The sequence below is a fragment of the Carettochelys insculpta genome, chromosome 1, assembly GCF_033958435.1.
Source record: "Carettochelys insculpta isolate YL-2023 chromosome 1, ASM3395843v1, whole genome shotgun sequence".
NCBI classification, from domain to species: domain Eukaryota; kingdom Metazoa; phylum Chordata; order Testudines; family Carettochelyidae; genus Carettochelys; species Carettochelys insculpta.
This window is the reverse complement of record NC_134137.1, coordinates 32,779,237-32,792,179: the sequence shown is the minus strand read 5'-3', so window position 1 is coordinate 32,792,179 and position 12,943 is coordinate 32,779,237. Positions and strand designations below refer to the sequence as shown.

The 12,943-nt window shown below is 48.6% G+C and overlaps 1 long non-coding RNA gene across 1 annotated transcript in view; it reads left to right on the top strand.

The window, feature by feature from the left end:
- The first annotated feature begins 1,406 nt into the window (after positions 1–1,406).
- LOC142007686 (uncharacterized) overlaps positions 1,407–12,943 on the top strand; it is a 28,286-nt gene continuing 16,749 nt past the window's right edge. The window contains exon 1 of the long non-coding RNA XR_012643976.1: positions 1,407–1,801. This is a non-coding gene — a long non-coding RNA (uncharacterized LOC142007686). The remainder of the gene's footprint in view (positions 1,802–12,943) is intronic.

Genomic DNA, 12,943 nt, shown 5'->3' with positions numbered 1-12,943 from the left:
AAGGATTCTGCCAGTACCTGAACTGCTTTCAAAGCCACTACCCCTATGATTCCATCAACTACCAGCTGTTGCCTGCATGACTCGTATCATGAGCCTAGGCCTGGGACAGCTGAGAAAGCGAAAGCCTAATTAGAAATAAACCATTGCCCTCTTCTCAACTCCAAGGTGAGTGAGTGAAGGCTTTAATGTAAACAGCCAAAGCATTTTAGCTTTTTGTAGCATTCTCTGTCAGGGTTCAAATCTAAAGCCAAGATGTGGCCCCTTTCAGATGTGATCTTTAGTGTTTCTATATTAGCTCTTCCTGGCTTACGTTCTCGGAGGAAAAGGGAAAAAAGGAGGAGAAGACAACCTTGCACAAGAGGCGTATGAACCTTCTTTACAATGGCCTCCTTCGTTGTTTACCATCAAGGGAGCTTGCATGTTACAGATTATAAAAAGGCAACAGCACAACAGCTAAGAGGGGAAAGCAAAGGCCAGAGGTCCCAGGAGACAAATGAAAATAAGCCAATTCATAAACTTTGTTTTCTTGTCCCTGCTCTAATTTACATATTACCCTTCCAATTCTTCTCTGTGCATCACTTTTATCTCCTATCCAAAAACTCCCCTTAAAAATGAACAGCATCATTTTTTTTCCACCGTATTGAAATATTAGTTCAGCTTATTTTTCTTTTTAAACAATTGGACACGCCACTCTCTAAAAGAAGCATCCCAAGGGAACTCCTGGTCATCCGCTTGCCCTTCTGAATTCCATACAGCTCCAGAACTTTCTGCGCCTTCGGTTTTAATCTGCTGCCTTATCATAGCAAGTTTCACTTTTACTAAGGTCTATTTGAGAGCTGGTAGAAAACTGAAGCTCTGCAAAAAAGTGAATTTACTAATTTCCAAGTTGTATATTAGAGAATTTGAATGAGATCCATTTTTTGTTTTGGTTTGTTGGTTGTTTTTGTTTTTGTTGTTTTTTTAAAACTTTTTATGATTTTAGTTGAAATATTGGTGCAAAACCATTATTTAAAAGTTATTGTTACCAAAAGTCCAAGTTTTCATTCATTTTTAACTTTAAAAAGTGTATTTTTGGTGAAAAACAAGATGTGTATAATGGGTACAATATTTCAGGGGGAAGTCATATTTGAAAAGGGCTGGGGGGGAATGGTATATCCTTTTTTCACCAAAAATTTTTGATCCATCTCATTATTGCTGATCTTCTGCAGCGTGTATCCTCTGCTTCCTTCACGACACACCATCCAATGGTGCAGGTAAGCGAAGTGGACCTCATCTGGATCCATGATTCGCTTGCTAGCCAAAGAGACCTCCTCCACCATTCAGCTTGTGCACTGAATGAAGATGAGGCCAGACAAGAAAACCCACAACTCTCTGTTATATATTGAAGAATTCTAATTCTGCTGAATTCCAGGCCAGTCGTCTTATCAGTAGGCCACAGAGCCTCCTGCCTTGCAAGGAGAGTATTCTCCATATGCTGCCCCTTGGATGCTACTTTTGTCCTCCTACTCCTGTAAAAGCAAGTACAGCCTGGGTTAATTTGGCAGCAAATGTTTGTGATATTATGACTATATCTCAAAGTATTGAACTCTTTTTAAGGACAAAATTCAGTATCTTGAGGCTCATTCAGACTGCTTACTGCCCTCCATTTCTGACTCCCCTAGCAGCTGCAGTACAATGAAGAGGAGCAATCCTGCCTTCCCCGCTGCTGAGGGAAGAAAATGCACACAATATTTTCTGAACATATTTCAAGACCATCAGTGGATTGGCCTAGAGCAAAGGACTGTAACGTACAAAACAGCAGGTATGGGTAGCTCACTACAAAAAGTAATTTTCCACCTTTTGGTTTTCTCACCTTCTTATTAACAGTTGGGAGCCAGCCACATCCACCCTGATTGAATTAGCCGCATTAGCACTGGTCCTCCCCATAGTAATGTCGCACTCCTGTCTGTTTGCGTGTATAAATCCCTGTCAAACTGAAGCTTCCGCTTCAAGCAGCTGATGAAATGGGCTACAGCCCATGAAAACTTATGCCCATATAAATTGATTAGTCTTCAGGGTGCTGTGGTGGTGTTGCTGAAACAGACTGATAAAGCTACCCCTCATAAACGTACCCAGTATCTGTTGCAAATTTAAGCCATGTAAATAGCTGTGTTAATCTGTAGCTTCCTAAATAACAAGTAGTCCTGTAGCACTTTACAGACTAATATGTTTATTAGGTGCTGAGCTTTCCTAGGTTTTGTTTGTAAAATACATGTACTGCAGCATTTTATTTGGCCAATGCACATGCAACTGTTCAGATCACGCAGTACAGCTGCTAGCACAAATTAGCACCATACCATGAAGCATATTGACGAGATATCCTTTTCCTGGGCTAGCATGATTTCTAATACCACCATTAAAACAAGCAGCTTGTCTTATCATAGGCAGGCCATGAACTAGAGCTGCCTTGCGTCAGCACATGCAAAATGGAAAATGTTAACATCTCTCTCTTACTATATATCACACCTGGGTTTAGCCATTAATTTCTTGGCAAGGCCGATTAGGATGAATGGGTCTGATTCAAAGCCCATTGGGGGCATCAATGGAGGGTGTTCTGCTGGCACCTGGGTTTTGGATGCAGGCCTAGGGTGCATTTCAGAGATACCTCTGGTGTTGGAAGCCAGCCTGGAAATGAAATCTGTTTAATAGGAGCAGGATGACCAAAATACTGTTGCTGAGGTCATCTTCCATTCTTCCTCCTCAGATACCAGCATCTCCCTCATATCCCTGCACTGTCTTCCTATCTCTAACCACATCCAGTTCAAACTTCTTATCCTCACCTGCATTCTCCTTCCTGCTATATCTCTGCCCTGACTTCTCCCCAGATGCCTCTCAGTCCTTAGGTGCGTCTCTTGATTCCTTTTCCCAGCCTGACTTCAGGGTGGCCCTTGCAATGAGCAAAGTGGCCAGGCCCTTATCTGCACCCTTTTTCTGACTTTCAAATTATATTTTAAAAAACAGCCCCTTCTAATAACCATCTCCTCTTTTATTCCAGTTCCACACCCGTCCTTCCCTGAGCTGCTCTCATGGCTTGTGTTTTTCTGTCGTCGCATCACTTCCATTGCAGGCTCAGTATATGAACTAAAGCCAGAGGTCCTTCTTCGGTCTTTGCTTTCTTTACTGGCTGTTTACGTTAAGACACCAGTAGGTTGGCCTCATGTTTCTAAAGCAGTATGTAAATTTACAGCACTCAAAAATATTTTACAGTACTCTTTAGAGGAATTGCCAAAGAGGGCAGGGAAGAATACTAGCCCACTCTTATGGAGTTCTAGGCTAGAAAAGTGTGTGGTGCTTTTTTCAGCTCATTGCTTGCCTGCCCTTGTTAGGAAATAAATTAGCTCAGTAAATCAAGTGACACCTGGTAACCTATGTCTGCACAGCAGGGTTTTTCAGAAATAACTTGTTCTGATGTTCTAATGTCGTACTAAGTTATTTCTGAAAAGAACGTCCAAACTGCAAGAGCATTTTGAAATTGAGCATTCACACTAGAGAGCCCAATTTTAAAATAAGAGCAATGATGGGATGCCTCCCTGGAGGCCAATTAAGTCATAATTACCTCTGCTTAGTACACACTGAACCAATTTCAAAATTGAAAGTGTATGGGGAGGGGAGTCAACTAAAGTCGTTCATTTTGGGGGAGTTACTGTTTCGAGTTAAATGCCCTGTTATTCCAGAATAACAAGCTTTGCAGTGTAGATATATAACACACCTCCCCATGTGTGGTTCACTGACACACGAGCTCTTTTTCTGGGGAAAAAAGATTTTCATTTTCCAAAACAATCAATCAAAAAATGGTGTAGACAAGCCTATAGTGTATGTATTATAGTGCATGTTTCAACGGATTCTTCCTGATAGACTTTAACCATAACTTCCCAAATGATTTTATACCTCCTTTGGTGGGGGAAAAATCTCTTTTAAGCTCCTTTTGCCATTACATGGAATGTACTGTAATCCTGCTCCTCTTTATTTCATATCATCTGCACCCTAATCCTTTCCTTTTGTGTTGGACTAGACTCTAATGCTGTTTCTGTCTCATCAGACACAGTAATCTTCCTTCATCTTTTGCAACCCAGTTTGTAATTCTCATCTTGTCCAGCTGCACTTACTGTGATGCTCTAGCCCCTCCTGTTGTCATGCAAGCTCCCTCAAAACCTTTCTAGCCGTCCAGTCAAATAAAGCCAAGTACTGATATGCAGGGACATGTATAGATGCATCACACACATCACTTCTATAGTGCAAATAGGGTTCACACACAACCTCTTATTTCACTCTAAACAGAGTTGGTAATTCTGAGTCTCTGCCATAGTGTACAAAAACTGCCACTGAATGTTAGTAGACTGTCACAGTTACATATTATTGCCTCCGTTTTGTACCTAAGTATGGGCTTACTCACCTGATTAAAGGCCCAGAAATATTTAGGCCCCTAATTCCTATACAAGTTAGGCACCTAAGTACCTTTGAGGCTCTGTGTCCAAAATACTTATTCCTGGGAATTGAGCTATAAAATAGTAATGGGAGCATCAAATATTTCTATATATAAAAAGTAACGTGCCTAAGACTGAAGAGTAGGTTTTTAAAACACAGACACCACCAAATGTTTTCCACACCTTTTGTGATTCTGCTTTAGCCTGCAAGGAAACAATCTTATTTTATTAAAAGAAAAAGATAGCCCAGGAGTGAGAGGCAGAGACCTGGCATCATTCCCAGCTCGGCCACTGATTCATTGTGTGATCTGGAGTAAGTCACGTCGGACAAACTTCCTGAACTTGGGCACCTAAATGTAGGTACTTAACTCCCCATTTTGTCATCTAAACAAATGGGTCGCTTTTCAGAGGTGCTGAAGTGCGCCCCTCCCTCAAGTTTTGGGGTGGCATTGGGGGCAGTAGCTGGCTCACCCACAGTCTGTGCTGCTGGGGTGGCTCCACTGGCGGTGGGGCATTCGGGGGGGGAGGGAGGGGAACCCCTTGGGATCTGAGCTCAAGGGTCTCCAGAGCCCCAGCGGGGGGGATTGCCCCCAGGAGGCATTGGAGAGCAGCTGCGAGCGTCAAGCATGGCCAGCTCAGTGAGGAGGAGCTGCTGCTGGTCATCCGTGGCAACTGGCTTCCAGGCACCCTCAGGCTCTTCAGGGCTTGCAACAGTTCTGCAGGCCTCAGCATGTGCTGGGCAAGGGTGCTTGGGAGGGGCCGTTTAAGGGAGTGGCTGGCTGCAGGGCCCAGAAGGGCTTGTCCACCATGTGACCCTGTCCACAGTGTTTGCTGGCCCACTCTTTCCAAAGGGCGCCTGCAGCTGTGTGGACACTCAGAAAAGCAGATCACACTCGCAATCTGCTTTTTGTGTGTAGACGCTCACTTTCGAGAGGCGATCTTTCAAAGGGTGGCTCTTGAAAGATCGCCTCCTGAAAGTGCGCTGTAGTGTAGACATAGCCCCGGTGTATTTTTGGGTGTCATCCTCTCTAACTCAAACTGTTGGTGCACAAAGCGTATATCAAGGATTTTGGCACATTATACACGGACAGGCCATAATTTTCTAAAGTGACTAGCGATTTGAGCTGTCTTTTATTTCCAAGAGACCACGTTGTGATAACTTTAAGCAACCTGTTTTTCAGCTACAATGTACCTTTCTGAAAATCAGACCCACTTGAGTATCTCCAGTTGGGCACCCCAAATTTTGCAGCACTTAAAATCACTAGTAGCTTCAGAAAAATCTTGGCCATTTGTTTTGCACTGTGCTATAACAAATTGTGCTATGGGCTTGTATAGCATTTTCTAGCTATACATCAGAAAGAAATGTTAAAAAAGAAACATGAGAATCATAAGGCCCATTTTTACACATGGGAAAACTGGGGGACAAGGCAGGGACATCATTTGTCCGAGATGATACAGCAGGACCATTGTTGAACAGAAGAAAAGCTAAGTCTTTTGACTTGCAGTTCAATCTACTAGTGATTTCACTGATCTTATAATTATATTGCCCCATTTCACAATAAGTAGCAGGGCCTGAATAACCTAGGCAGTCTGAATAGGATGAACACTTTTATTGTACTTTAGGTAATTTCAGTGGAAACAGACGTGCCATAGAGTTAATCTGATCGCCGTAAGGTTTAGATTGTAAACTTTTCAGGACAGGGACTATCTCTATCTGTACGTTACCTAATACAGTGGGCCCCAAACTCACTGGGGCCTTTACATGCAACTGTAATAATTCGTGCCTATTTGTATGATTGTTTCCATGAGTCATTATAAAACGGAAGGCATGATACCATATGTGATTGCTCTGGAATAAGACAGTTCTTTTCCCACCTGAGTCAGTTCTGGTGGAGATGCATATGCAGTGAATAATCAGTTCTGCAAAGCATCTTAAGGCTTGCTTCAGAGCTAGCTCTCTCTGTAAATCAGTGATGTCTGGTGGTGATATCTAGTGGTTACAGCAATGGACTTTAACAAAGGAAAATCTCCATTACTACTTAGCTGTACAGTGCTCGCTCCATGCCACGGAGCTGTACACGCTGCTGGATTTACACTGGCACCAGTGGCTCAGGAGAGGCCCCAGCCTGCTCCACTTGCACTGCACCCCCAAGACCTTACTGGCTCCCCCTGCCTGCTAGTTGCTCCTCTCAGCATGCCCACTGGCTAGCCAAGGACTCCTACCCACCTACTCCTCTCTGCCTCCTCTTCCTGGGGCTCCCTGCTCCTCCCGCCCCACCACCGGCTGTACACCTCCAGCTCCTGACGGTCTCTGCTTCCCAGTACCTGTGGGGCCCTGCCTGACTCTTCAGAGCTGAGCTGCTTGGGACTGGTGCAGAAGCCTGGCCAGTCTCAGCTAAGTGTGTGTTGAGCCAGGGCCTTGACTGGGCCACTCCAGGTAAGCAGGTCTTGAGGGAGCCTGGCTGGGGCAGGCCTGGGGCTGGCTGACTGCACCACTCTTGAGGGCCTGAAGCCATTTCCCTCCCCAGGACCAGCCCTGGCTGCACTGCTGGCTTAACCCTACAGCACAGTCGCCTCCCAGCAGGGCGGTGGGGCTGGGGGCTGGCCTGTAAAGAGGTGGGACAGAGGTATGTATGTGTTGGGGCACTAGGGAGTGGGGTTCTGGGCAGTTGTGGTGGGGCTGTGGGCAGGGGTGGCGGTGGGCAGAGTGCTGTGCATTTCTGAAGGACCTGGGGGGCTATTGTAACCCACACACCTATTGGGTATGGCTTGCTGGCCCATGAAGTGGCACTTAGACCACTTACAGGGGAACAAATGAATCCCCTTTACAGTGTTAGCTGGGACCCACCTGGCTTTTATCTAAACTGTAGCAGCTCATTCACTAAGCTCCAGAGCTCCCAGGTTTGAGCCTGCCTGTCAGTGGTGGCACTATGACCATGGGAAGTCATGCAGGTGTCAATAGGGGAGAACTGAATGGCCGGGCATGGGCCTACCCTCAAGGGAAAGGGTCATTCTGACAACATCGAGCTGGGCAGGCCACTGTGTGTCTGGCAACTACCAATTTGTAAGTCATGTCCTCACATTGGACTGGGCAGAGCGGGGTCATCCCTGCCATGCCCCTTTCCTTCTGGCTGGTCACTCACTCTGGGGGCTGATCTCTCTATACAATGCCCCATTGCCACGGGGAGGGGGACGGACCCTCAAATACATTTGGCAACAAGCTCACCTGGCCCTGGCTGTGTAGATTCCAGTAAGTAGAGGGCAAAATTATGCACACACACTACCAGTGTGTTACAACAATATTGTTAATGAGCTGTTTGCTCTTCAAAGGGAGGAAGAAGCCAATTTTCGACAATTAAAAAATCATCCACTTTTTTTTTTTTTGTAGTTTCCTCCGCAAGTGAGTTTGTGGCCAGTTCCTACCCTTCCATTCATCCCTCCCCTCCCATCCCCGCCCGTTCCCCAGTGGCTTTCCCAGCCGCTTGCTGCTGGAATGAGCACTGTTTGGAATGCTACTGCTCAGTACTTTCTCAGGGTACTTCTAAAGGGGGGGTGGGCGTGTACATCTGGAAACACTGCTGGAAGGTGCTTTCTCATGGTCTTTTCCCTCAGAACAGCAAATCCCCAAGGCTCAGCCTGACCCCTGTTACTAGAGAGCAGAGGAAAAGAGATGCTCAGACGCGATCCCCGTTGTAACTGAAGGCGATGCTCACGGCAGCGTCTTCAAGTTTTTCTCACACAACTGTTCCTTTCTTTGTGGGCCCTTCTGTATAGTAAGAACTTGCATTGCTTGGGTGTCTTGTATGGTGGCCCAAAATGGACACACCATGACAACTGACACTTCAGTATCTCAGGAGCTCCAGCAAAGTGGCATGTTTTCTCCTATTCTTCTACCTGGGGCAGGCAAGGATTAAGCCAGGCACAGTGCAGCCAGAACTCTGCCCTAGCCTTTGCCGTGCTCCCCAGGACAGAAGCGGAAGATAACCGTAGCAAACTAAGGCGATATGGATCCAGGTTCTAGTTTATCTGAACCAACAGCCTTTATGAGGATTTATTTGCATATAAGGTTCCTTCCATTTCTACAATTGCATCCAACTCCTTTGCAAGCCTTACACAGGCTGTGAATTCAGAAGGCACCTGGCATTAGCTTCACTGGAGTGGTCAGGGCGAGGGCCCTGGAGCAGATGTCCCTTCTCATGTAAAAATCACTGGGGTCTTGTTAGTGAAACTGTGTGCTCAGGGACCCAGTTTTACACCTCAGGCAAGGGTGAGGGAGCACCTCCAGCATCATGCTGAGGCATCGGCCCCATCTGAGGGACAGCATCACCTCCTGAAGCACCTGAGGGATCAGGGTTCTTTGGAGAGCTCCCATCGGTGCACTAAGCAGGGCTGAGCCTGCTTTGTGGTGGAATCTAAGTTTTTTCTACCAAGAGCTCTAGCCCTGGGTCACACAGCTTCAGCTACCTCCTCTTCTGCACCAGCGGGCCAGGCTGTTGCCTTTGGCCATTGCCACAGAGGACGCAGAGCTCGACAGCTCCTCGCGCGTGTGATCTCCAGTGCCCTGCTGCCAGCTAAAACTTAACATGGCAAGAACTGAGTCCTTTATCCTCCAAACTGCCTCTCCTCCCTCCCTTCCCCTCACAGTTGGCAGCTCTTGGGCCTCTCTGCCCAGTGAACACACGTTTGGTCTTTTCTTCCATGGCTCCTGCTTCTCCTCCCCCAGATTGAGGCTGTCACTAAATCTTGTCAGTTTTTCCTCCATAATCTCCCGGAACGTCTGCCCCTTCCTTTCCTTTCCCTTTGCTGTGGCCCTTAGCCAGTCATATGGATTTTTGTGACTATCTTCTCTGGCCTGCACAACCCCTGCTTCACCCCCGGTTAAACCATTCAGGAAGCTGATACTAAAATCATCTCACCTGACTGACGCACTTCCAGCTCCTTTGCAAATCCCTTCACTGGCTTTCCCTTCGGCCCACCTCTGAGTCCAATGTATGTTCCTTGTTCTCTCCTTTGAGGCCTGGATCCAGGTTAGCTAGGGTTGCCAGGCGTCCAGTTTTTGAGGAGGCTGCTAGAAGTCTGATCAGGGGAGCGCTGGGGCTAAGGCAGGCTCCCTGGCTCCACATGGCTCCCGGAAGCAGCTGGCACGTCCAGGTCCTAGGCACAGGGGCAGCCCAAGGGCCTCTGTGCTAGTCCCACTCTGAGCACCAGCTCTGCCTCTGCCATTGGCCAGGAACTGCAGTCAGTGCGAGTGGTAGGGGTGGCACACACAGAAACGCGTGGTCCCTCTGCCTCGGAGCTGGACAGGTTGGCTGCTTTGGGGTGCCACCTGAAGTTGGTACCTCCTGGAGAGAGTGTGCTCCCCAAACCCCCTCTTATACTCCAACCCTCTGACACAGTCAGAACCCCCTCTTGCCCCCTAACTCCCTCTCAGGGCCTGCACCCCAGCCCCTTCCCCAGCCTTGAGCCCACCCCCCCACCTTAACCCTCCTCTTCCCTGGATCTAGCCCTAAGCCCCTACCCACCCTCTGAACCCCATGGCCCAGCCCAGAGCCACCTCCTGCACCCCAAACCCCTCATCGACAGCCCCACCCCAGACCACACACCCCCAGCTGGGGCCCTCACCCCCTCCCTGAACCCCAACTGCTTCAGCCTTATGAAAGTGAGTAAGGCTGGGGAGAACAAGTGATGTGGGGAGGGGGATGGAGCAAGCAGAGGGGCTTTGGGGAAGGGCTGGGGAATGGGGGAAGGGCAAAGGGGTTCAGTTTGGTGTGATTAGGAAGTTGCCAGCCCCAGTTAACACTCCAGTCGTGTCCTCTTCTGCTCCTCTCCTTTTTACCAGCCTTAACCTGCCCTTCACAGGGCCCACGGTCTGTCAGAGCAAAGACGGGCTCACAGAGGTGGCCAGTGTTAACTTTGAACAGGGGAGGGGGCTGAGATGAGTACTAGGGGAGTGGGAAACCCTGGGAAGGAGCAGGGGAGATGGGGCTGATGTGGGGGAAGCTGAAAGAGGAGGGCAGGGTGTCACTCACTGCCAAGGAGACCCTGCTTTTCTTCAGTGCCTGCACCGCTTTGCATGCTATGTGATCTGTGTGGCATCGCCATTCAGCTCCCAGCATCTCTGGATCTGGCTCCAGCTGGACTCCTGGAAAGTCTGGCCCCATGTGTTCCCTCGCCTGCTCCCAGCTGCAGCACCTGTCTTCCTACCTGGGCCTGCAATGGCAACAGCGCCCGCTGGAGGATGCTCTGGGGATGAAGGAAGTTGCTTGGCTAAGGACCAGCTCCTGACTCTGGGGACTGGCACCAGGCCCTCTCCCACCCCAACTCCTGCTGCTCCCTCCTGAGCTTCATGCATGGGGCAAGAAACATTGTTAATCCCCCACAATATTTCCTTTAGCTTCCACTTCCACCCTCCCTGGCATGCAAGAGGCTGGGAGGTGTTAGGGTCTGTTCAGTACCTAGACATGAATGGATTTCCATCTACTACTTTATTACAGAGTCAAATGACTCCCTGTAGGAGGCGGGGAGGAAGTTTGTGCCGTCATCTGGCTCCAGTGGATTTTATTTCCATGGCTGCAAGAGGTTCGAACTGGCTACCAAACAGCGCTAGGCTGAAATGTCCATTAACCATGTCCTGTACAGACGCACGTTAAACCCATTACTCTGGCAGCACCAACGTGTTTTAGGGCCCTGTCCAGCTCCTTCTGTTTTACCAGTGACTTCAATGAGAGGGGAGCAAGAGCAGGCCCCGACTCTCACTCCAGCCTGTGGCTCACAAGCCTTAGGCAGTGTCTTTGTTTACACTGGGCTGAAGCAGATGCCTCTTACCTTTGTTCCAAACACATGGTTCTCATTACTGCTCCATGACGCACAGTTCAGCTGGGGCCTAAAGAAACACTGAGCTGACCCAACCGCAATTTTGCTTTTACTAAAACTGACTTTTCAGAGATTTAAATTGAGGAGCAGGTCGCTTGCACCAAATCATTCGTATGTACAGCTGTGACTAGATAGAAACTAGTGTAACAGCAGCGTACTATGGGGCCGAGGCACATCATATATTCCTGTTGCTCTGATGCACCGTGTTGTGTCTGAAATAGCCAAAGCAGAATCTGTTCCTAGCGTCAACCCATTCGTTCAGGGAGAAGACGTTTTCTGTTGGTTTTTCCAAGTTATCAGTTATTAAATTCAGGCTGAGTTACAGCAAACTCTACAGAAAGGCCAGGAGTTTAAAACAAGCTTGTGAACTGTTACAAGAGGTGATGGGTGATGAGTTGTGGTGCGTTGAAAACCGTTCAAATATCCAGCAGTCCCTTTGCGTACTGTGAGGTTTTCTGGTCCTCCTTGCGAGGTGGGGAGCTCTGAGGGCAGCATGCGATCTCTGCCAACAGGCACGCTAGGCTGGCTCTTTGCAGACTAAGGCCTTGTCTACACTATGTGGTGCTATCAGCCTACTTTGGCTGTACAACGAGTGTAGCTGAAGTTGACCAGGGATTTTGCTGGACCAGGGGTGATCAATTCTACCCCTCTGGTGGCCTCAGCCCCTGCTTCTGGGCTCCCACCACAGGATCCCCAGCTGGCAGCTCCCAGCCCCAGTCACCCCTCTCCAGCCACAGCTTCCCTGGGCCACAGCTTCCTGCCTTGACCCAGCTGCAGCTTCCTGCCTGGCCTCAGGAATGAGCTGCCACAAGCCGATGCTCCCTGGCCAGGGGCTTCCTGGGGCATGTTGCTATGAGGCACAGCTCCCCAGCTAGGGGCTTTGCACGCAGCCTTGGCTGCGGCTTTCCGTGCAGCACTGGGGATGAGCTGCTGTGAGACAGGGCTACCAGCTTACCAGCCCAGGCTTCCTGGCTACTTCTGGCCCCCGCTTGCCACCAGACCCACTGTGGTGGCCCTGCCCTGGGCTTCTGCCACTGGTCTGGCTGGCCCCTCCTCCTCCTAGCCCTTGGACTCTCTCCTGCAAGATCTTTGTCCTGCTCTCGTGACGATGCTGGTTGATCTTGTTTTGGTGGAGTGTAGGCATTGAGGGGAGGGCACTTGAAGATCAGCTTATTGCATCTAAGCTTAGACATGATAAATCAGTCACAGTCTAGCCTGTGATTGCATTGCAGGGGTTTGAGTTGGGAGCTATAGGTGATGACAAGTGGTGTTCTGTTATTGATTTTCTGGGGCCTATCTTGAAGTAGCTGGCTTCTGGGTATTCATCTGGCCCTGTCAATCTGTGCTTTTACTTCTCCCAGTGGGTAATTAAGTTTTATAAATGCTCAGTAGAGGGCTTGTGGTTTTTGGTCTTGGTCAGTAGGATCAGAGCAGATGTGATTGTATCTGAGGGCTTGACTATGAATGATGAATGGTGTGGTGTGTGCTGGATGGAAGCTGGAGGTATGCAGTCAACTCAAACCCCTGCAATGCATCATTACAACCCTACAACCTATTCTAGATCATGCTGCTATGCTCCAGGTGGCCCGAGGTGACAGGTCTGTCCT